The following is a 22,546-nucleotide window of genomic DNA, read 5'->3' as shown; positions in this document are numbered from 1 at the left end:
ATCCAGGAGGTTTGCACTCTGGAATTGCCAGTGCAAATACCCACTAGGTCTCCTTTCTCATGCTTATTAACACAGACTGCCCATATCCATCCCAGGAGAGATTAAAAGAGCTTCAGATTTAGAAGTCCTTGTGGGCAGCTGCTATCAAAGGAACCAGGCAGAGGGAAGAGAAACAATATTAAGAATAAATAGATCATATCTAAAATGCCTTTATTCTTATTTGTGATTATACCTGTGTGTATAGTATGTATATTTTTATGATTGTCATGCATTAACAACAAAACCTTCCATTAACGCACACACACCCCTAGGACCAGCAGCCCAGTGATGAAAAACCTAAACAAGAGGAGGCACCCCCTGAGAATCTGGATGTTACACCTGAGGAAGAGGAAGCAGATGCAGGAGCACCTGAGCTTCCAGGTGAAGGGGAAGGGAAGAAAACTGCCTGTGGAGGGCAGTGGGTCTCTCTGACTATCATATTGTGCATACCATAGCTGTTGGAAAGTCAGTGTAAAAAAAATACACAGGCCGCTGGTGTGTTCACTGGCTGAGCATCAACCTCTGAACCAGGAGGTCATGATTGAATTCCCAGTCAGGGTATAAGCCCACTTTGCAGGCCCCATCCTCATTGTGGGACATTCAGGAAGTAGCGGATCAGTGATTCTCCCTCATTATTGTTTCTGTGTCTCTCCTTTCCAGTTGGATGTCAGTTAAAATACATCTGTAGACATAAAAACCTAAGTGACCTTTACAATGGAATGACCGGAACAACTGGTCATTGAGACGTGAACTGACCACCAAGGGGCAGACGCCCCAATCGCCAAAGGGGCCTACCAGCCAACTTCCTGGTCCCTACCACCAGCTGGCAGGTCCCGCTCAACCAATGACAGCCATGCCCTGGGCTGGGACAGGAAACTAGGAGTGGGTGTTGGCAGACACAGATGGCGAGGGAAGGGGGGAGGGAACCACATGGTGGCCGCATGCAGGCAGCGGGGAAGGAAGAGGTGGAGAGGCAGAGAACCTGATTGGCCCTGATCCCAAGCCAGGCCTTCAGACCCCACCCATTCACATATTCATGCACCAAGCATCTAGTTTAATTTTAAAATGCAATGTAAAAATTTCCTGGAAATCCTATACTGCTTGTCTTTACCTCAGTTATTTCCTTCTCTTAGTGTTAGCCCATCCACCTAGGTCTGTCCATTGTGCCACAAATGGCAATATTTCATTCTTTTGTATGGTCTCATAATATTCCAGTGTGTATGTGTGTGTGTACCACCATTTTTTATCCACTTGTCTATTGATGGGCACTTGGTTTGCTTCCATATCTTGTATAACGCTCTAATGAACACAGGCAAGCATCTATTCTTTCTGATGACTGTTTTGGAATTCTTCGCATATCGGTTTAGAATTTATAATCACCGGATCATAATGCAGTTCATTTTAAATTTTTTGAGGACCCTCCACCCGGTTTTCCTGACTGACTGCATCGATCTGCATTGGGCCAACAGTGCACATGGGTTCCCGTTTCTCCACATCCTCATCACAAGATACTGTTTGTGGGTTTAAGTTCATTGAAGTTTCGATGCGCATTTCTCTGATAACTAGTGACATTGAGCACCTTATCATATTTCTATTGGCCACTTGTAAGCCCTAAGAGTCTATTCGGGTCCTCTGACCAGTTTTCAATTAGATTTCTTGTTTGTTTTGGTTTTGGTATTGACTTATGAGACCTCTTTTTTTAAAATATATTTTATTGATTTTTTACAGACAGGAAGGGAGAGGGATCGAGAATTAGAAACATCAAAGAGAGAGAAACATTGATCAGCTGCCTGCTGCACACACCTCCTATGGGTGATGTGTCCAAAACCAAGGTAAATGCCCTTGACCAGAATCGAACCTGGGACCCTTCAGTCCACAGGCCGACGCACCATCCACTGAGCCAAACCGGTTAGGGGTGTATGTCTTCTTTTTAATTTTTGGATATTGACACCTTATTGTATGTACAATTAGAGAATATCTTCACCCATTCGGTAGGTTGCCTTTCCATTTTTTTATCCCATTCTTTGCTTTTCAAACCCCTTTTAATGTCTGATCTATCTCCTTGAGAACATAGGTCATAAAAAATATTGCTGAGAGAAATGTAAGAGATTTGATTGCCTGTGTTTTCTTCTAGGAGGTTCATGGTTTTCAGTCCTACATTTAAATCTTTAGCCCATTTTGTGTTTATTCTTGTGTGTATGGTGTAAGAAGTTGGTCTAGTTTATTTTTGTACATGTTATCTGTCCTATTTTGCCAACTCCATTTACTGAGTAGACTTCCTTTATATAATGCATGTTTTTGGCTCCTTTTTAAAATATTAATAGACCATAGAGACATGGGTTTGGTTCTGGGATCTCTGTTCTATCCCATTGATCTATATTTTCTGTGCTTTAATTTCCTTCTATAAGGGAAATGCTTTTGGTTTCTTCCAGGTGAGTATATTACCTTTGGATTTTTCACATATAGCCTTTATTATGATAAATTATGTTTTCTTTATTCCCGATTTGCTAACAGTTTCTATCATAAGTAGGTACTGGATTTTACCAAGAAAAAATGTGTTTTTTGCTGTATCTCTTGACTTGTTTACATAATCTTTCGCCTTCATTTTGTTTTTGTTGAGTATCACATTAATTGATTTGTGGGTATTGTACTGAACTTGCATCCCAGGAGTAAATGCCTCTTCATCAGGGAATATGATTTTTTTATTTATTGAGCAGTTTTGTTTGCCTGTATTTGGTTGAGGATTTTTGCATCTATGTTCATCAGAGATATTTGCCTATAATTTTCTTTCTTGTAGTGTCTTTATTTGGTTTTGGAATTAGGATTATGCTGGCCTCATGAAATGAGCTTGGGAGATTTCTCCCCTCCTCAATTTTTTTAACAATAGTCCTAGTAGGATAGGTGTCTGTGTTTCTCTGAATGTTTGGAAAAATTCACCTGTGAAATCATCTGGTCAGAGACTCATTTTTTGGAAGTTTTGTTGTTGTTGTTGTTGTTGTTGTTTTTGTTTTTTGTTGATTTTTTACAGAGGTGATTTCATTAGTTGTAATAGGGCTATTCGTATTTTCTGTTTCTTATTAATTCAATTTGGAAGGTTATATGTTTCTAAGAATTCATCCATTTCTTCCAGATTGCCCCACTTGTTGGCATATGCTTAATCCTAAAATTTTCTTATATTCCTCTGTATTTCTGTGGTGTCTGTTGATAATTCTCATTCATTTCTTATTTCATTTATTTGAGTCCTCTCTGTTTTTTTAATGAGACTGGTTAAAGGATTATCAATCTCTATCTTTTCAAAGAACCGGCTCCGGGTTCTATTTACTTTTTGTTATTACAAATTTTAATGTTGACAATATTACTGGCATACAACTTCCCCCGCTTTGGCCGACCTCCTCCAATTTCCACATGTGCCTCCCTCGGCCTTCAAAAACATATTGACCATGTCCATCGGGTATGCATATATGATCTTTAGCTAATCCCTTTTTCTTTTGTATTTACTTTTTAAATTCTACTGTGTTTATTTTCACTCTGGACATTCTGATTTCCTTCATATGAGTTTGCACTTACTCTGTGCTTTTTCTAGTTGCTTTAGGTCTGAAATTAGGTGATTTGCTTGAAATTAGATCATTATATTTTAATTGTAATAAAAATACTATCCATGGTGTACACCTCAGATTTCATTGATAGCTGATGCTCTCTACTCGTATTAATACACTATGGTCACATATGGGGAATGTACATGTCTTTAGGTTCATCTTCAGATCGTCATTTAGAACAAGTTTCATACTACACAAAAACCAGGATGTAAAGGTCATCTTTCTATCACATAGTATTACACTAGATTACAGGCTTTTTTTTTTTTTCATGTAACTCAAGAAATGAATGTTACCTTTTCCTAATTTATTTTTCATATTTACTGCTGAAATTGATAACTTTCTTTTTAAGGGACTGACCTGGAAGCTGATACCCAAGAAATGGTGATACTAATGACTAAGGGTGAACGTGGAGATAATCCTGAAGTCATTGGGCAACCTTATGCAAATCCAGAGCCCATTGGAATGCTGGAAGCAGGTATATTAGTAATTAAGAATGCAATTTATGTGTTTTCTGATTTTCACAATATTATACCTTTAATAACCAAAAATAACAAACGTAATATTACATGCGTAGACTCACATATAATGATATTTTGAACATTCCTTCAGACCCAAAAATAAATGACTGCCTGACTTAGAGATAATCAGATAGAGACACACACTGGTTTGCAGGCAAATTGAATTATAAAATATGAAAACATTTTCTTACTTCTGAGTACAAGTACTTGACACCACAGCTAATAAATCTTGGATTCTCTCATGATTTCTGCAGATAAAGCATTTGAAATAATTATCAGCTGTATGAAATATACAGACACACTGAAGTAGATTGTCCTACCAGCTTTAATATAATTTGTAAAATTTTGGGAGAGTTCTTAATTTCAAAACTGATATATGCTCTTACATAATGAATTCAAATACAATATATTAATTTTCAATGATCATCCTTGGATACTCTAGTTGTATTGGAAAGAATACAAAGCTACTTTAATTTTATGACTTGGTTGTCATAAATTATCTTCTTGAGTCACATTGAAACACCTGACCTGAAATCCCATAACTACTAAAATAATGAGTAATCACTCCACTGATGTTTCTTTTTCTATGTGTAGACATGGATACCTGTTCTTAGATTCTGTCAAATTTTGAATTCTTCTGGCTCAAAAAAACAATTGCATTTTAGTCCTTTCCCCAATGAAGCATCAAGTGATTGAATTATGAAGTACCAAGAAATAGTCCCGTTTTCATTTTCTCTGATCAGGTACCGAGGGTGCAGGCGATCATCAATGCTCAGGGCAGGTGTGAAGAAAACACCTATGCTAAACATGCTCACTGTCACCACTGTCAAATTTAATGAGTCCATGTTCCTTGTAGAAATATAGGTACTATGAGATCATGTTTTGCAGTCATATCAAATATGGCATATTTACCACTGAAATTGATAAACCTTTTAAGGGCCTGTCCTGGAAGCTGATCTCCAGGAAATGACTCAGCCAAAGACTGACGGTGAGGATGGAGACGAGCTTGAAGTAAAGGGCGAGATGTTACTAAATCTAGAGCACATTTATATGCCAGAAGCAGATATGTTATTTATTAAGACTGCAATTACAGAGACAATAAAGCATCAAACAGACTGTCAAATTACAGCAGGAAGGTTAGGGAGAGGTGGGGGAGATAACAGATCAACTGAAGGACTTGTATGCATGCATATAAGCATAACCAATGGACACAAAAACGCTGGGGGGCGAGGGCATGTATGGGAGTGGGGTTGGGGTGGGCAATGGTAAGATATGTACGCATATAATACCTTAATAAAAAAATGTGCTACAGATGACAATAAATAAATAAATAAACATAAGGAGAAAGGAACAAAGCAATTAAACTGAGGAGAAAAGATATAGTAAGTAATATGAGTATAAACCTTAAGGAAAATGAGAACTAATGCAATTAATAAATGAAAAGGATGGCTCTTAGGAGAGATACGTAAGAAGAGATTCCATTAGTTACATAATCTTGAGGAAAATGAAAAAAAGCCTAAGTGTACCCAATAAGGAACATGAACAGCAAACCAACAGATACTGAGTATTTTATTAAATTGAAAATAAAGATATTCTTGAACACTAAATTAATATTTTCAAAGAATGGATGGGATGGTTCGTAGACCAGGAAAACATCTTTTATCTAATATAATCCAGTAGCACCTGAACATCTAAAAATAGAATATACCATGGGAAAATTTCAGAAATTACTTCAGATTGTCCATCCTAAGCTCTTTTAATTAATGACATGATAATATATACATGAAACTTGATGAGAACATATCTTAAGCATTCTCAGCACAAAAAATAGAAGTTAACTAGGCAAGTTGAGGGATGGGTTAATGACATACATTTACCTTAGTAATCATACCACAATGCATAATATAGCAAATCACCATGTTTTACTCTTTCAATATATACAATATTTTTTAACTATTCCTCTAGAAAGTATTTAGAAAGCAATGAATTTTAGAAACCAAAGTTTTTTTTACTTGTCTAGGTATCTTTCTCATTCTCTCATTCTTCCTTCCCCTCTGCTTCCTCCTCCCTCCATTCATTCATTCTTTAAGTGTGTGTGTCTGTGTGTGTGTGTCGGTGTGTGTGTGTGTGTGTGTGTGTCTGTGTGTGTGTGTGTGTGCTTGCGTGTGTGTGTATTGTCTTTATGGTTGTTTTTCTGTATTACTGTAAGGCATTATATAAATAAGCTTCACATTGTGGTATGAAAAATGATACTACTGACGTAAAATTCGTGTGATTGTAAAAGTGATTATACAAATTGAAACTCATACAGTGTGAGAAAAGCATTATTTATACTTACACAAGATCTACAGATGGAATTGGGGATACGTGGCTACCCTATTTAAACAATTGCATAAAAGGGCTAAATGAGTCCAGAAAAACATTTTTGCTTTTTCTGCACCATAAGGAAGTAGCAAAGGCAGTACAGGCCTTTCTGTTTACTTCACATAGGCAGGAATAAATGTGAAAATTCTGTTTTAGCTACCTTATTGTCAGAATCGAAGCATTTCTTGTAAATGTTTTTTTGTTTCTTAGGGGTTTTCTGTTGGATGGTGTTCAGGTTTTTCAAAAAGTTTATACATTTCTTGCTTAGTACTTAAAACCACCTTTTAATATGTTCATTTCATTTCCTGTATTCTGAACTGGAACAGTCTTTTTTAGTTTCTGAGTACCAATAGAAAGAGTGGTGTGATTAATCAATATTGGTAAAATATGTGCATGGACGTCTGTCTTATAAATTCTAAACTTTGTCCTTTGTGTACCTTTAATGTCATCTAAATGTAATGAGAATAAGGAATGTTCCCACCAGTTCTGTTTCCTTGCAGGAGAAGGGAAACCACCCGTTTAAGGGAAGATGATCTGAAGACACACAGATTATTCTTTTTTTTTTTGTTCACACAGATTGTTCTTAAGTTGGATACTATAGTGTTAAATAAAGTTCTCTCAATAAAGTTTTGCAGCATTTTCCAAGGAATCTTGCAAATCTTTCGTGAAGCATATTCCTAAACACTTGATGCTATTGAAAATTATGTCATTTTCTGACGTTTCATACTACAATTGAGCTTTCTCATGCAGATATATTTGTACATTGGTATTGTCTCCAGCAACCTTGTTATATATGACTAGAGGCCCCGTGCACAAAATTCATGAACTCGGGGGTGGGTCCCTCAGCATGGCCTGCGCCCTCTCGCAGTCCAGTAGCCCTTGGGTGATGTCCAACTGAGCTGGCAGTTGGACAACCTTTCCGCTGCCATGGAGGAGGGAGAGGCTCCCGCCACCACCTCTGCACTCGCCAGCTGTGAGCCCTAGTTCTGGGTGAGTGGCATTCCCCCTGTGGGAGTGCACTGACCACCAGGAGAAACTTCTACCTTGAATGTCTTCCCTTGGTGGTCAGTGAGCATCATAGTAACCGTTTCATTCATTTGCATATTAGCCTTTTATTATAGAGGATTATTGTTCCCAAATGGCTATTTCTAGATAGATTCTAAGTTTCACTATGCACAACCCAATCATTTCTGAATGCTAACAAATTTTTTTCTGTGTTTTTGAAAATTACGCTATATTGGCTGGTTCGCTCATTGGTTAGATTGTCATCCCTCAGGCTTACCGGACTTGGAATCAATTCCCCGTCAAGAGTACTTACCAGATTGCAGGTGCTATCCCCTGCCCCAGTCTGGTCATATGTGGGAGGCAGTCAATCACTGTGTCTATCTCACATGGTTATTTCTCTCTCTCTCTCTCTCTCTCTCTCTCTCTCTCTCTCTCTCTCTCTCTCTCTCTCTTTTACTTTTTCCCTCCCTCTGTCCCACCCTCCGCCCTTATCCCCCTTCCACTCTCTAAAAAAGCAATGGAAAGAATATGCTCAGGTGAGAATTTTTTTTAAATATGCCTTTGTTTCCTTCTCTCCTTTTACAACAACACATTGAAACACGCAGTTCAATGTTAATAGAATTGGGATTAGTTTTCCAAACTCCTTATTCCTGATAGGTGATGGGAAATTTTTAACATTTCACCATGTTCACAGTGGAGTGAAGGAGGTTCCATTCCAATCCCGGTCTGCTAAGAATTTTAATTTGGAATATATGTTGACCTCTATTCAGAAACTTGTGTAGTTGTTGAACTGATCATAGGATTGTTCCTTCCATTAATCTGTTAATATGGTGAGTTACATGGATATGTTCCTAGTGTTAATGACATCTTGTATTGCTTCGATGGATGGGCGCTTGGTCATGATATTTTATTCTTGTGAGTAATCTCTTGATACTTTGTTTAGGTTGTTAATGAATGACCACACGAGCGACATTAGCCCATATTTAATTTGATGTACACTAGCTTCCTGAAAGGAATTGGTAGGTAAAAACTCTTCTTCTGTTCCATGCAACAGTTCTCCACAAGGCTAAGAGAAATGCAGCACTAGGCTTTCTCATGATCATCTCTATCTGGGCAGCATCTCAGATTTTTACTATCAGAGCCTACTTACAAGGGAGAGACAGAAGGGGATGGTTCAGGTGCCCATCACATCCACCTTTGTAGAATGCACATCTTCCGTGCAAAATACCTCCTTATGATGCAGTAATTCCGAAAGCTACAAGCTCTAGGTTCTATGCTGATCTCAAACTTATACACCCAGTAAAGTAAAATCGTGGCTCTATAGTCTAGATAATTTCGGTCTCTCCTCCATGGTCATGAATGACTTGACCACATCCTCACATATGTACTTATACAAATAGCTCCATTTATTAAGATTTTTCATAAGGGGAATAATCAGTCACATATATAGAATATATACTATCCATTCCTACTTCTCTAAGCTGGATTCCATACATGTATCACCTCATTTAATCCTCACAATTAAGGTGGAACGAGATGTACATGAAACGTCATTGAATCCCATTCGAAGCACATTTGGGGTTTCAAGTTCTAAGTAAGAAATCCTTCTTGTTTCTCAATGTAAACGCTTCTAAAAGTGTATACAGGAAAAGGGATGTTGTACGTGATGACTAGTGATAGGCTGTAAGTGATCTTTGCCTAGCAAGTGGTTGGTCTAATCAATGGGATTTAGAGTACAGGGTGCAGTACTGCTGCACAGCAAGTGACAGAGAACTGAGCCTAAATCCCAGCACCGTTATCTGAGGGTATTGCTAAGCCATACACTGACCGAATGACCACAGGTATATTCAGAGAAACGGTGACCGTCTGGAGATGTATGCACGGTAAAACAAGCAAACAAGTTAAGAAAACAGGGGTGAATGTATTTAATTTATGGAAGTGAGCAAATACCTTGTATGCATGACACAAATCCCAGACTCAGAGAAGGCAGCGATTCGTCAAAGTATACGTGTAAACATGGTATTAAAATACGTTTCTGTCACGGCCAAGTTTTTGAAACATATTCTCCATGAATGTTCCACTTAGCGTGTCTGTCCACAAAGTATCTGAAAGCATAAGAATGATTGGGAGTAGGGAAAAACCACACTTGGGGCCGTTTTCTTGACCAGGGCTGCCCTAGAGATTTCAATGCTCTGTGGCCTTGGCAGGAAAACCTCCACTCCTTCTCAGGAGCCAATCAGCCCATAGGCTCATACCTGCGCATGCCCATAGCTGCGCGCGCGCATTTCAGAGCATGCCCACTGCTGCGCATGTGCCTTTCACCCAAGTCGGATGCTGCGCATGCGCTTTGCTGACCAATTCCCTGAGGAGAACTGCGCAACAGGCGGCCGTGTTCCTTCCATTTTGATTCGTTCTCGCTGGTTGACATCCAACTGGTAGGTTCACAGAGCAGCCCTCCGGGACTTTAATGAACTATGGGAGACTGAGAGGAGAAGGCCCGCGGGTTTCGGTGGGGGCAGGGCTGCGGGTCCTGTGGCCTCCTAGGGGGAAGGTCCTCGAGGTCAGCGCCTTTGTCCTCTCGGGCATCATGGCCGCCATGGTCCTTGAAGTCCCAGTGTGACCTGGACTAGGAGGGTGCGGGGCCGACCAGGGCAGGGGTCCGATAAAGGGTTTCGGGGATATTATTTCGGGTGTCTGGGTCCCGGAGGCACCTGGAACGGCCCACAGAACACAGAATCCACAGTCCTCCTTGGGGCCCTGGGAAGGGGGGGCGGGGCGGGCGGCAAAGGAAGGGCCTAGAAACGGGAATGCTGAGGGCCTGCCCCGCCGAGGCCCTGGAACTGCGTCCCCTCCCTCCCGAGGTGTGTAGCGCCCCAAGCAGAGTCCTGAGGGAGAAACGGGCCCCGCCCTCGGTATGGCGTCTGGTCACCTGTGCCTCCTGGTAACGCCAAGCAGCACAGGCACATGGAGAGCCCGGAGCCTTCCCCTGCGATCCGGCTGAGCTTACCTGACAGGGAAGTGGGCCTAATCACTGGAGCGGGGCCACAGCGGTGGTCACTCAAGTGTGGTTTCAAGCAGTATTTTCCCCAATGTCTTCCTCAACGGGAAGGCAGCTGTGACAGCAGACGTCGTCCCTTCTCGCCTGCTTGAGGTGGTGGCAGTCAGCAGGGCCATGACCTCAGTGGCTTTAAGCCCCTGTATTTGCGATCACCGCAAAGCCTGTGCTCTTACTTTTAAAGTACTTTCAAAGTTAAAAAAAGAAAAGAATCATTTTGCCATGGAAGTGATATAGTTACCCCCTTAAGTACATTTTCCTCATCAAATTGTTCTACTTCCAGGGTGAAATATGAGTCGGAATGTGCCATCCAGAGCCGATTGGAGTACTATCCTAGTTGAAGATGAAGAGTCTGACCAGCCGATTGGACCTGTGGTTGTGAGTGCTTTGATATTTGAACTGTCTATTACCAGAAAGGTATTTTCCTGTACGTTTTGTTGAATGCCTCTAGGTACAGTGTTAAAAGTTTCCGAGCTGATAAGGGAGTAGCATTGGCCCAGGAGGGTTCCTTAGGAAGGAAACCTTGATCCAGAAGGTTTGCACTCTGGAATTGCCAGTGCAAATACCCACTAGGTCTCCTTTCTCATGCTTATTAACACAGACTGCCCATATCCATCCCAGGAGAGATTAAAAGAGCTTCAGATTTAGAAGTCCTTGTGGGCAGCTGCTATCAAAGGAACCAGGCAGAGGGAAGAGAAACAATATTAAGAATAAATAGATCATATCTAAAATGCCTTTATTCTTATTTGTGATTATACCTGTGTGTATAGTATGTATATTTTTATGATTGTCATGCATTAACAACAAAACCTTCCATTAACGCACACACACCCCTAGGACCAGCAGCCCAGTGATGAAAAACCTAAACAAGAGGAGGCACCCCCTGAGAATCTGGATGTTACACCTGAGGAAGAGGAAGCAGATGCAGGAGCACCTGAGCTTCCAGGTGAAGGGGAAGGGAAGAAAACTGCCTGTGGAGGGCAGTGGGTCTCTCTGACTATCATATTGTGCATACCATAGCTGTTGGAAAGTCAGTGTAAAAAAAATACACAGGCCGCTGGTGTGTTCACTGGCTGAGCATCAACCTCTGAACCAGGAGGTCATGATTGAATTCCCAGTCAGGGTATAAGCCCACTTTGCAGGCCCCATCCTCATTGTGGGACATTCAGGAAGTAGCGGATCAGTGATTCTCCCTCATTATTGTTTCTGTGTCTCTCCTTTCCAGTTGGATGTCAGTTAAAATACATCTGTAGATATAAAAACCTAAGTGACCTTTACAATGGAATGACCGGAACAACTGGTCATTGAGACGTGAACTGACCACCAAGGGGCAGACGCCCCAATCGCCAAAGGGGCCTACCAGCCAACTTCCTGGTCCCTACCACCAGCTGGCAGGTCCCGCTCAACCAATGACAGCCATGCCCTGGGCTGGGACAGGAAACTAGGAGTGGGTGTTGGCAGACACAGATGGCGAGGGAAGGGGGGAGGGAACCACATGGTGGCCGCATGCAGGCAGCGGGGAAGGAAGAGGTGGAGAGGCAGAGAACCTGATTGGCCCTGATCCCAAGCCAGGCCTTCAGACCCCACCCATTCACATATTCGTGCACCAAGCATCTAGTTTAATTTTAAAATGCAATGTAAAAATTTCCTGGAAATCCTATACTGCTTTTCTTTACCGCAATTATTTCCTTCTCTTAGTGTTAGCCCATCCACCTAGGTCTGTCCATTCTGCCACAAATGGCAATATTTCATTCTTTTGTATGGTCTCATAATATTCCAGTGTGTGTGTGTGTGTGTACCACCATTTTTTATCCACTTGTCTATTGATGGGCACTTGGTTTGCTTCCATATCTTGTATAACACTCTAATGAACACAGGCAAGCATCTATTCTTTCTGATGACTGTTTTGGAATTCTTCGCATATCGGTTTAGAATTTATAATCACCGGATCATAATGCAGTTCATTTTAAATTTTTTGAGGACCCTCCACCCCGTTTTCCTGAGTGACTGCATCGATCTGCATTGGGCCAACAGTGCACGTGGCTTCCCGTTTCTCCACATCCTCATCACAGGATACTGTTTGTGGGTTTAAGTTCATTGAAGTTTCGAGGCGCATTTCTCTGATAACTAGTGACATTGAGCATCTTATCATATTTCTATTGGCCACTTGTAAGCCCTAAGAGTCTATTCAGGTCCTCTGACCAGTTTTTCATTAGATTTTTTGTTTGTTTTGGTTTTGGTATTGACTTATGAGACCTCTTTTTTTAAAATATATTTTATTGATTTTTTACAGACAGGAAGGGAGAGGGATAGAGAATTAGAAACATCAAAGAGAGAGAAACATTGATCAGCTGCCTGCTGCACACACCTCCTATGGGTGATGTGTCCAAAACCAAGGTAAATGCCCTTGACCAGAATCGAACCTGGGACCCTTCAGTCCACAGGCCGACGCACCATCCACTGAGCCAAACCGGTTAGGGGTGTATGTCTTCTTTTTTATTTTTGGATATTGACACCTTATTGTATGTACAATTAGAGAATCTCTTCACCCATTCGGTAGGTTGCCTTTCCATTTTTTTATCCCATTCTTTGCTTTTCAAACCCCTTTTAATGTCTGATCTATCTCCTTGAGAACATAGGTCATAAAAAATATTGCTGAGAGAAATGTAAGAGATTTGATTGCCTGTGTTTTCTTCTAGGAGGTTCATGGTTTTCAGTCCTACATTTAAATCTTTAGCCCATTTTGTGTTTATTCTTGTGTGTATGGTGTAAGAAGTTGGTCTAGTTTATTTTTGTACATGTATCTGTCCTATTTTGCCAACTCCATTTACTGAGTAGACTTCCTTTATATAATGCATGTTTTTGGCTCCTTTTTAAAATATTAATAGACCATAGAGACATGGGTTTGGTTCTGGGATCTCTGTTCTATCCCATTGATCTCTATTTTCTGTGCTTTAATTTCCTTCTATGAGGGAAATGCTTTTGGTTTCTTCCAGGTGAGTATATTACCTTTGGATTTTTCACATATAGCCTTTATTATGATAAATTATGTTTTCTTTATTCCCGATTTGCTAACAGTTTCTATCATAAGTAGGTACTGGATTTTACCAAAAAAAAATGTGTTTTTTGCTGTATCTCTTGACTTGTTCACATAATCTTTCGCCTTCATTTTGTTTTTGTTGAGTATCACATTAATTGATTTGTGGGTATTGTACTGAACTTGCATCCCAGGAGTAAATGCCTCTTCATGAGGGAATATGATTTTTTTATTGATTGAGCAGTTTTGTTTGCCTGTATTTGGTTGAGGATTTTTGCATCTATGTTCATCAGAGATATTTGCCTATAATTTTCTTTCTTGTAGTGTCTTTATTTGGTTTTGGAATTAGGATTATGCTGGCCTCATGAAATGAGCTTGGGAGATTTCTCCCCTCCTCAATTTTTTTAACAATAGTCCTAGTAGGATAGGTGTCTGTGTTTCTCTGAATGTTTGGAAAAATTCACCTGTGAAATCATCTGGTCAGAGACTCATTTTTTGGAAGTTTTGTTGTTGTTGTTGTTGTTGTTGTTTTTGTTTTTGTTTTTTGTTGATTTTTTACAGAGGTGATTTCATTAGTTGTAATAGGGCTATTCGTATTTTCTGTTTCTTATTAATTCAATTTGGAAGGTTATATGTTTCTAAGAATTCATCCATTTCTTCCAGATTGCCCCACTTGTTGGCATATGCTTAATCCTAAAATTTTCTTATATTCCTCTGTATTTCTGTGGTGTCTGTTGATAATTCTCATTCATTTCTTATTTCATTTATTTGAGTCCTCTCTGTTTTTTTAATGAGACTGGTTAAAGGATTATCAATCTCTATCTTTTCAAAGAACCGGCTCCGGGTTCTATTTACTTTTTGTTATTACAAATTTTAATGTTGACAATATTACTGGCATACAACTTCCCCCGCTTTGGCCGACCTCCTCCAATTTCCACATGTGCCTCCCTCGGCCTTCAAAAACATATTGACCATGTCCATCGGGTATGCATATATGATCTTTAGCTAATCCCTTTTTCTTTTGTATTTACTTTTTAAATTCTACTGTGTTTATTTTCACTCTGGACATTCTGATTTCCTTCATATGAGTTTGCACTTACTCTGTGCTTTTTCTAGTTGCTTTAGGTCTGAAATTAGGTGATTTGCTTGAAATTAGATCATTATATTTTAATTGTAATAAAAATACTATCCATGGTGTACACCTCAGATTTCATTGATAGCTGATGCTCTCTACTCGTATTAATACACTATGGTCATATATGGGGAATGTGCATGTCTTTAGGTTGATCTTCAGATCGTCATTTAGAACAAGTTTCATAATACACAAAAACCAGGATGTAAAGGTCATCTTTCTATCACGTAGTATTACACTAGATTACAGGCTTTTTTTTTTTTTCATGTAACTCAAGAAATGAATGTTACCTTTTCCTAATTTATTTTTCATGTTTACTGCTGAAATTGATAACTTTCTTTTTAAGGGACTGACCTGGAAGCTGATACCCAAGAAATGGTGATACTAATGACTAAGGGTGAACGTGGAGATAATCCTGAAGTCATTGGGCAACCTTATGCAAATCCAGAGCCCATTGGAATGCTGGAAGCAGGTATATTAGTAATTAAGAATGCAATTTATGTGTTTTCTGATTTTCACAATATTATACCTTTAATAACCGAAAATAACAAACGTAATATTACATGCGTAGACTCACATATAATGATATTTTGAACATTCCTTCAGACCCAAAAATAAATGACTGCCTGACTTAGAGATAATCAGATAGAGACACACACCGGTTTGCAGGCAAATTGAATTATAAAATATGAAAACATTTTCTTACTTCTGAGTACAAGTACTTGAAACCACAGCTAATAAATCTTGGATTCTCTCATGATTTCTGCAGATAAAGCATTTGAAATAATTATCAGCTGTATGAAATATACAGACACACTGAAGTAGATTGTCCTACCAGCTTTAATATAATTTGTAAAATTTTGGGAGAGTTCTTAATTTCAAAACTGATATATGCTCTTACATAATGAATTCAAATACAATATATTAATTTTCAATGATCATCCTTGGATACTCTAGTTGTATTGGAAAGAATACAAAGCTACTTTAATTTTATGACTTGGTTGTCATAAATTATCTTCTTGAGTCACATTGAAACACCTGACCTGAAATCCCATAACTACTAAAATAATGAGTAATCACTCCACTGATGTTTCTTTTTCTATGTGTAGACATGGATACCTGTTCTTAGATTCTGTCAAATTTTGAATTCTTCTGGCTCAAAAAAACAATTGCATTTTAGTCCTTTCCCCAATGAAGCATCAAGTGATTGAATTATGAAGTACCAAGAAATAGTCCCGTTTTCATTTTCTCTGATCAGGTACCGAGGGTGCAGGCGATCATCAATGCTCAGGGCAGGTGTGAAGAAAACACCTATGCTAAACATGCTCACTGTCACCACTGTCAAATTTAATGAGTCCATGTTCCTTGTAGAAATATAGGTACTATGAGATCATGTTTTGTAGTCATATCAAATATGGCATATTTACCACTGAAATTGATAAACCTTTTAAGGGCCTGTCCTGGAAGCTGATCTCCAGGAAATGACTCAGCCAAAGACTGACGGTGAGGATGGAGACGAGCTTGAAGTAAAGGGCGAGATGTTACTAAATCTAGAGCACATTTATATGCCAGAAGCAGATATGTTATTTATTAAGACTGCAATTACAGAGACAATAAAGCATCAAACAGACTGTCAAATTACAGCAGGAAGGTTAGGGAGAGGTGGGGGAGATAACAGATCAACTGAAGGACTTGTATGCATGCATATAAGCATAACCAATGGACACAAAAACGCTGGGGGGCGAGGGCATGTATGGGAGTGGGGTTGGGGTGGGCAATGGTAAGATATGTACGCATATAATACCTTAATAAAAAAATGTGCTACAGATGACAATAAATAAATAAATAAACATAAGGAGAAAGGAACAAAGCAATTAAACTGAGGAGAAAAGATATAGTAAGTAATATGAGTATAAACCTTAAGGAAAATGAGAACTAATGCAATTAATAAATGAAAAGGATGGCTCTTAGGAGAGATACGTAAGAAGAGATTCCATTAGTTACATAATCTTGAGGAAAATGAAAAAAAGCCTAAGTGTACCCAATAAGGAACATGAACAGCAAACCAACAGATACTGAGTATTTTATTAAATTGAAAATAAAGATATTCTTGAACACTAAATTAATATTTTCAAAGAATGGATGGGATGGTTCGTAGACCAGGAAAACATCTTTTATCTAATATAATCCAGTAGCACCTGAACATCTAAAAATAGAATATACCATGGGAAAATTTCAGAAATTACTTCAGATTGTCCATCCTAAGCTCTTTTAATTAATGACATGATAATATATACATGAAACTTGATGAGAACATATCTTAAGCATTCTCAGCACAAAAAATAGAAGTTAACTAGGCAAGTTGAGGGATGGGTTAATGACATACATTTACCTTAGTAATCATACCACAATGCATAATATAGCAAATCACCATGTTTTACTCTTTCAATATATACAATATTTTTTAACTATTCCTCTAGAAAGTATTTAGAAAGCAATGAATTTTAGAAACCAAAGTTTTTTTTACTTGTCTAGGTATCTTTCTCATTCTCTCATTCTTCCTTCCCCTCTGCTTCCTCCTCCCTCCATTCATTCATTCTTTAAGTGTGTGTGTCTGTGTGTGTGTGTCGGTGTGTGTGTGTGTGTGTGTGTCTGTGTGTGTGTGTGTGTGCTTGCGTGTGTGTGTATTGTCTTTATGGTTGTTTTTCTGTATTACTGTAAGGCATTATATAAATAAGCTTCACATTGTGGTATGAAAAATGATACTACTGACGTAAAATTCGTGTGATTGTAAAAAGTGATTATACAAATTGAAACTCGTACAGTGTGAGAAAAGCATTATTTATACTTACACAAGATCTACAGATGGAATTGGGGATACGTGGCTACCCTATTTAAACAATTGCATAAAAGGGCTAAATGAGTCCAGAAAACCATTTTTGCTTTTTCTGCACCATAAGGAAGTAGCAAAGGCAGTACAGGCCTTTCTGTTTACTTCACATAGGCAGGAATAAATGTGAAAATTCTGTTTTAGCTACCTTATTGTCAGAATCGAAGCATTTCTTGTAAATGTTTTTTGTTTCTTAGGGGTTTTCTGTTGGATGGTGTTCAGATTTTTCAAAAAGTTTATACATTTCTTGCTTAGTACTTAAAACCACCTTTTAATATGTTCATTTCATTTCCTGTATTCTGAACTGGAACAGTCTTTTTTAGTTTCTGAGTACCAATAGAAAGAGTGGTGTGATTAAACAATATTGGTAAAATATGTGCATGGACGTCTGTCTTATAAATTCTAAACTTTGTCCTTTGTGTACCTTTAATGTCATCTAAATGTAATGAGAATAAGGAATGTTCCCACCAGTTCTGTTTCCTTGCAGGAGAAGGGAAACCACCCGTTTAAGGGAAGATGATCTGAAGACACACAGATTATTCTTTTTTTTTTTTTCACACAGATTGTTCTTAAGTTGGATACTATAGTGTTAAATAAAGTTCTCTCAATAAAGTTTTGCAGCATTTTCCAAGGAATCTTGCAAATCTTTCGTGAAGCATATTCCTAAACACTTGATGCTATTGAAAATTATGTCATTTTCTGACGTTTCATACTACAATTGAGCTTTCTCATGCAGATATATTTGTACATTGGTATTGTCTCCAGCAACCTTGTTATATATGACTAGAGGCCCCGTGCACAAAATTCATGAACTCGGGGGTGGGTCCCTCAGCATGGCCTGCGCCCTCTCGCAGTCCAGTAGCCCTTGGGTGATGTCCAACTGAGCTGGCAGTTGGACAACTTTCCGCTGCCATGGAGGAGGGAGAGGCTCCCACCACCACCTCTGCACTCGCCAGCTGTGAGCCCTAGTTCTGGGTGAGTGGCATTCCCCCTGTGGGAGTGCACTGACCACCAGGAGAAACTTCTACATTGAGTGTCTTTCCTTGGTGGTCAGTGAGCATCATAGTAACCGGTCGTTCTGCCGTTTCATTCATTTGCATATTAGCCTTTTATTATAGAGGATTATTGTTCCCAAATGGCTATTTCTAGATAGATTCTAAGTTTCACTATGCACAACCCAATCATTTCTGAATGCTAACAAATTTTTTTCTGTGTTTTTGAAAATTACGCTATATTGGCTGGTTCGCTCATTAGTTAGATTGTCATCCCTCAGGCTTACCGGACTTGGAATCAATTCCCCGTCAAGAGTACTTACCAGATTGCAGGTGCTATCCCCTGCCCCAGTCTGGTCATATGTGGGAGGCAGTCAATCACTGTGTCTATCTCACATGGTTATCTCTCTCTCTCTCTCTCTCTCTCTCTCTCTCTCTCTCTCTCTCTCTCTCTCTCTCTCTCTCTCTCTTTTACTTTTTCCCTCCCTCTGTCCCACCCTCCGCCCATATCCCCCTTCCACTCTCTAAAAAAGCAATGGAAAGAATATGCTCAGGTGAGAATTTTTTTTAAATATGCCTTTGTTTCCTTCTCTCGTTTTACAACAACACATTGAGACACGCAGTACAAGGTTAATAGAATTGGGATTAGTTTTCCAAACTCCTTATTCCTGATAGGTGATGGGAAATTTTTAACATTTCACCATGTTCACAGTGGAGTGAAGGAGGTTCCATTCCAATCCCGGTCTGCTAAGAATTTTAATTTGGAATATATGTTGACCTCTATTCAGAAACTTGTGTAGTTGTTGAACTGATCATAGGATTGTTCCTTCCATTAATCTGTTAATATGGTGAGTTACATGGATATGTTCCTAGTGTTAATGACATCTTGTATTGCTTCGATGGATGGGCGCTTGGTCATGATATTTTATTCTTGTGAGTAATCTCTTGATACTTTGTTTAGGTTGTTAATGAATGACCACACGAGCGACATTAGCCCATATTTAATTTGATGTACACTAGCTTCCTGAAAGGAATTGGTAGGTAAAAACTCTTCTTCTGTTCCATGCAACAGTTCTCCACAAGGCTAAGAGAAATGCAGCACTAGGCTTTCTCATGATCATCTCTATCTGGGCAGAATCTCAGATTTTTAGTATCAGAGCCTACTTACAAGGGAGAGACAGAAGGGGATGGTTCAGGTGCCCATCACATCCACCTTTGTAGAATGCACATCGTCCGTGCAAAATACCTCCTTATGATGCAGTAATTCCGAAAGCTACAAGCTCTAGGTTCTATGCTGATCTCAAACTTATACACCCAGTAAAGTAAAATCGTGGCTCTATAGTCTAGATAATTTCGGTCTCTCCTCCATGGTCATGAATGACTTGACCACATCCTCACATATGTACTTATACAAATAGCTCCATTTATTAAGATTTTTCAAAAGGGGAATAATCAGTCACATATATAGAATATATACTGTCCATTCCTACTTCTCTAAGCTGGATTCCATACATGTATCACCTCATTTAATCCTCACAATTAAGGTGGAACGAGATGTACATGAAACGTCATTGAATCCCATTCGAAGCAGATTTGGGGTTTCAAGTTCTAAGTAAGAAATCCTTCTTGTTTCTCAATGTAAACGCTTCTAAAAGTGTATACAGGAAAAGGGATGTTGTACGTGATGACTAGTGATAGGCTGTAAGCGATCTTTGCCTAGCAAGTGGTTGGTCTAATCAATGGGATTTAGAGTACAGGATGCAGTACTGCTGCACAGCAAGTGACAGAGAACTGAGCCTAAATCCCAGCACCGTTATCTGAGGGTATTGCTAAGCCATACACTGACCGAATGACCACAGGTATATTCAGGAGATGTATGCACGGTAACACAAGCAAACAAGTTAAGAAAACAGGGGTGAAGGTATTTAATTTATGGAAGTGAGCAAATACCTTGTATGCATGACACAAATCCCAGACTCAGAGAAGGCAGCGATTCGTCAAAGTATACGTGTAAACATGGTATTAAAATACGTTTCTGTCACGGCCAAGTTTTTGAAACATATTCTCCATGAATGTTCCACTTAGCGTGTCTGTCCACAAAGTATCTGAAAGCATAAGAATGATTGGGAGTAGGGAAAAACCACACTTGGGGCCGTTTTCTTGACCAGGGCTGCCCTAGAGATTTCAATGCTCTGTGGCCTTGGCAGGAAAACCTCCACTCCTTCTCAGGAGCCAATCAGCCCATAGGCTCATACCTGCGCATGCCCATAGCTGCGCGCGCGCATTTCAGAGCATGCCCACTGCTGCGCATGTGCCTTTCACCCACGTCGGATGCTGCGCATGCGCTTTGCTGACCAATTCCCTGAGGAGAACTGCGCAACAGGCGGCCGTGTTCCTTCCATTTTGATTCGTTCTCGCTGGTTGACATCCAACTGGTAGGTTCACAGAGCAGCCCTCCGGGACTTTAATGAACTATGGGAGACTGAGAGGAGAAGGCCCGCGGGTTTCGGTGGGGGCAGGGCTGCGGGTCCTGTGGCCTCCTAGGGGGAAGGTCCTCGAGGTCAGCGCCTTTGTCCTCTCGGGCATCATGGCCGCCATGGCCCTTGAAGTCCTAGTGTGACCTGGACTAGGAGGGTGCGGGGCCGACCAGGGCAGGGGTCCGATAAAGGGTTTCGGGGATATTATTTCGGGTGTCTGGGTCCCGGAGGCACCTGGAACGGCCCACAGAACACAGAATCCACAGTCCTCCTTGGGGCCCTGGGAAGGGGGGGCGGGGCGGGCGGCAAAGGAAGGGCCTAGAAACGGGAATGCTGAGGGCCTGCCCCGCCGAGGCCCTGGAACTGCGTCCCCTCCCTCCCGAGGTGTGTAGCGCCCCAAGCAGAGTCCCGAGGGAGAAACGGGCCCCGCCCTCGGTATGGCGTCTGGTCACCTGTGCCTCCTGGTAACGCCAAGCAGCACAGGCACATGGAGAGCCCGGAGCCTTCCCCTGCGATCCGGCTGAGCTTACCTGACGGGAAATGGGCCTAATCACTGGAGCGGGGCCACAGCGGTGGTCACTCAAGTGTGGTTTCAAGCAGTATTTTCCCCAATGTCTTCCTCAAGGGGAAGGCAGCTGTGACAGCAGACGTCGTCCCTTCTCGCCTGCTTGAGGTGGTGGCAGTCAGCAGGGCCATGACCTCAGTGGCTTTAAGCCCCTGTATTTGCGATCACCGGAAAGCCTGTGCTCTTACTTTTAAAGTACTTTCAAAGTTAAAAAAAGAAAAGAATCATTTTCCCATGGAAGTGATATAGTTACCCCCTTAAGTACATTTTCCTCATCAAATTGTTCTACTTCCAGGGTGAAATATGAGTCGGAATGTGCCATCCAGAGCCGATTGGAGTACTATCCTAGTTGAAGATGAAGAGTCTGACCAGCCGATTGGACCTGTGGTTGTGAGTGCTTTGATAATTGAACTGTCTATTACCAGAAAGGTATTTTCCTGTACGTTTTGTTGAATGCCTCTAGGTACAGTGTGAAAAGTTTCCGAGCTGATAAGGGAGTAGCATTGGCCCAGGAGGGTTCCTGAGGAAGGAAACCTTGATCCAGGAGGTTTGCACTCTGGAATTGCCAGTGCAAATACCCACTATGCCTCCTTTCTCATGCTTATTAACACAGACTGCCCATATCCATCCCAGGAGAGATTAAAAGAGCTTCAGATTTAGAAGTCCTTGTGGGCAGCTGCTATCAAAGGAACCAGGCAGAGGGAAGAGAAACAATATTAAGAATAAATAGATCATATCTAAAATACCTTTATTCTTATTTGTGATTATACCTGTGTGTATAGTATGTATATTTTTATGATTGTCATGCATTAACAACAAAACCTTCCATTACCGCACACACACCCCTAGGACCAGCAGCCCAGTGATGAAAAACCT

General features: G+C 40.3%; 2 long non-coding RNA genes across 2 annotated transcripts; both read left to right on the top strand.

Annotated features, from left to right (window-relative positions):
- Nucleotides 1-338: 338 nt before the first annotated feature.
- On the top strand, nt 339-7,089 carry LOC129149666 (uncharacterized). The gene is made up of 3 exons (XR_008556522.1): nt 339-420; nt 3,985-4,110; nt 7,018-7,089. It is a non-coding gene; the product is annotated as an uncharacterized LOC129149666 (long non-coding RNA).
- A 2,830-nt stretch (nt 7,090-9,919) lies between these two features.
- Nucleotides 9,920-18,318, top strand: LOC129149662 (uncharacterized). The gene is made up of 5 exons (XR_008556519.1): nt 9,920-9,957; nt 10,861-10,955; nt 11,415-11,523; nt 15,093-15,218; nt 18,124-18,318. It is a non-coding gene; the product is annotated as an uncharacterized LOC129149662 (long non-coding RNA).
- The last annotated feature ends 4,228 nt before the right edge of the window (nt 18,319-22,546 follow it).

The sequence above is a fragment of the Eptesicus fuscus genome, chromosome 1 (assembly GCF_027574615.1).
Source record: "Eptesicus fuscus isolate TK198812 chromosome 1, DD_ASM_mEF_20220401, whole genome shotgun sequence".
Lineage (NCBI taxonomy): Eukaryota > Metazoa > Chordata > Mammalia > Chiroptera > Vespertilionidae > Eptesicus > Eptesicus fuscus.
This window is presented reverse-complemented; position numbering and strand designations above follow the sequence as displayed.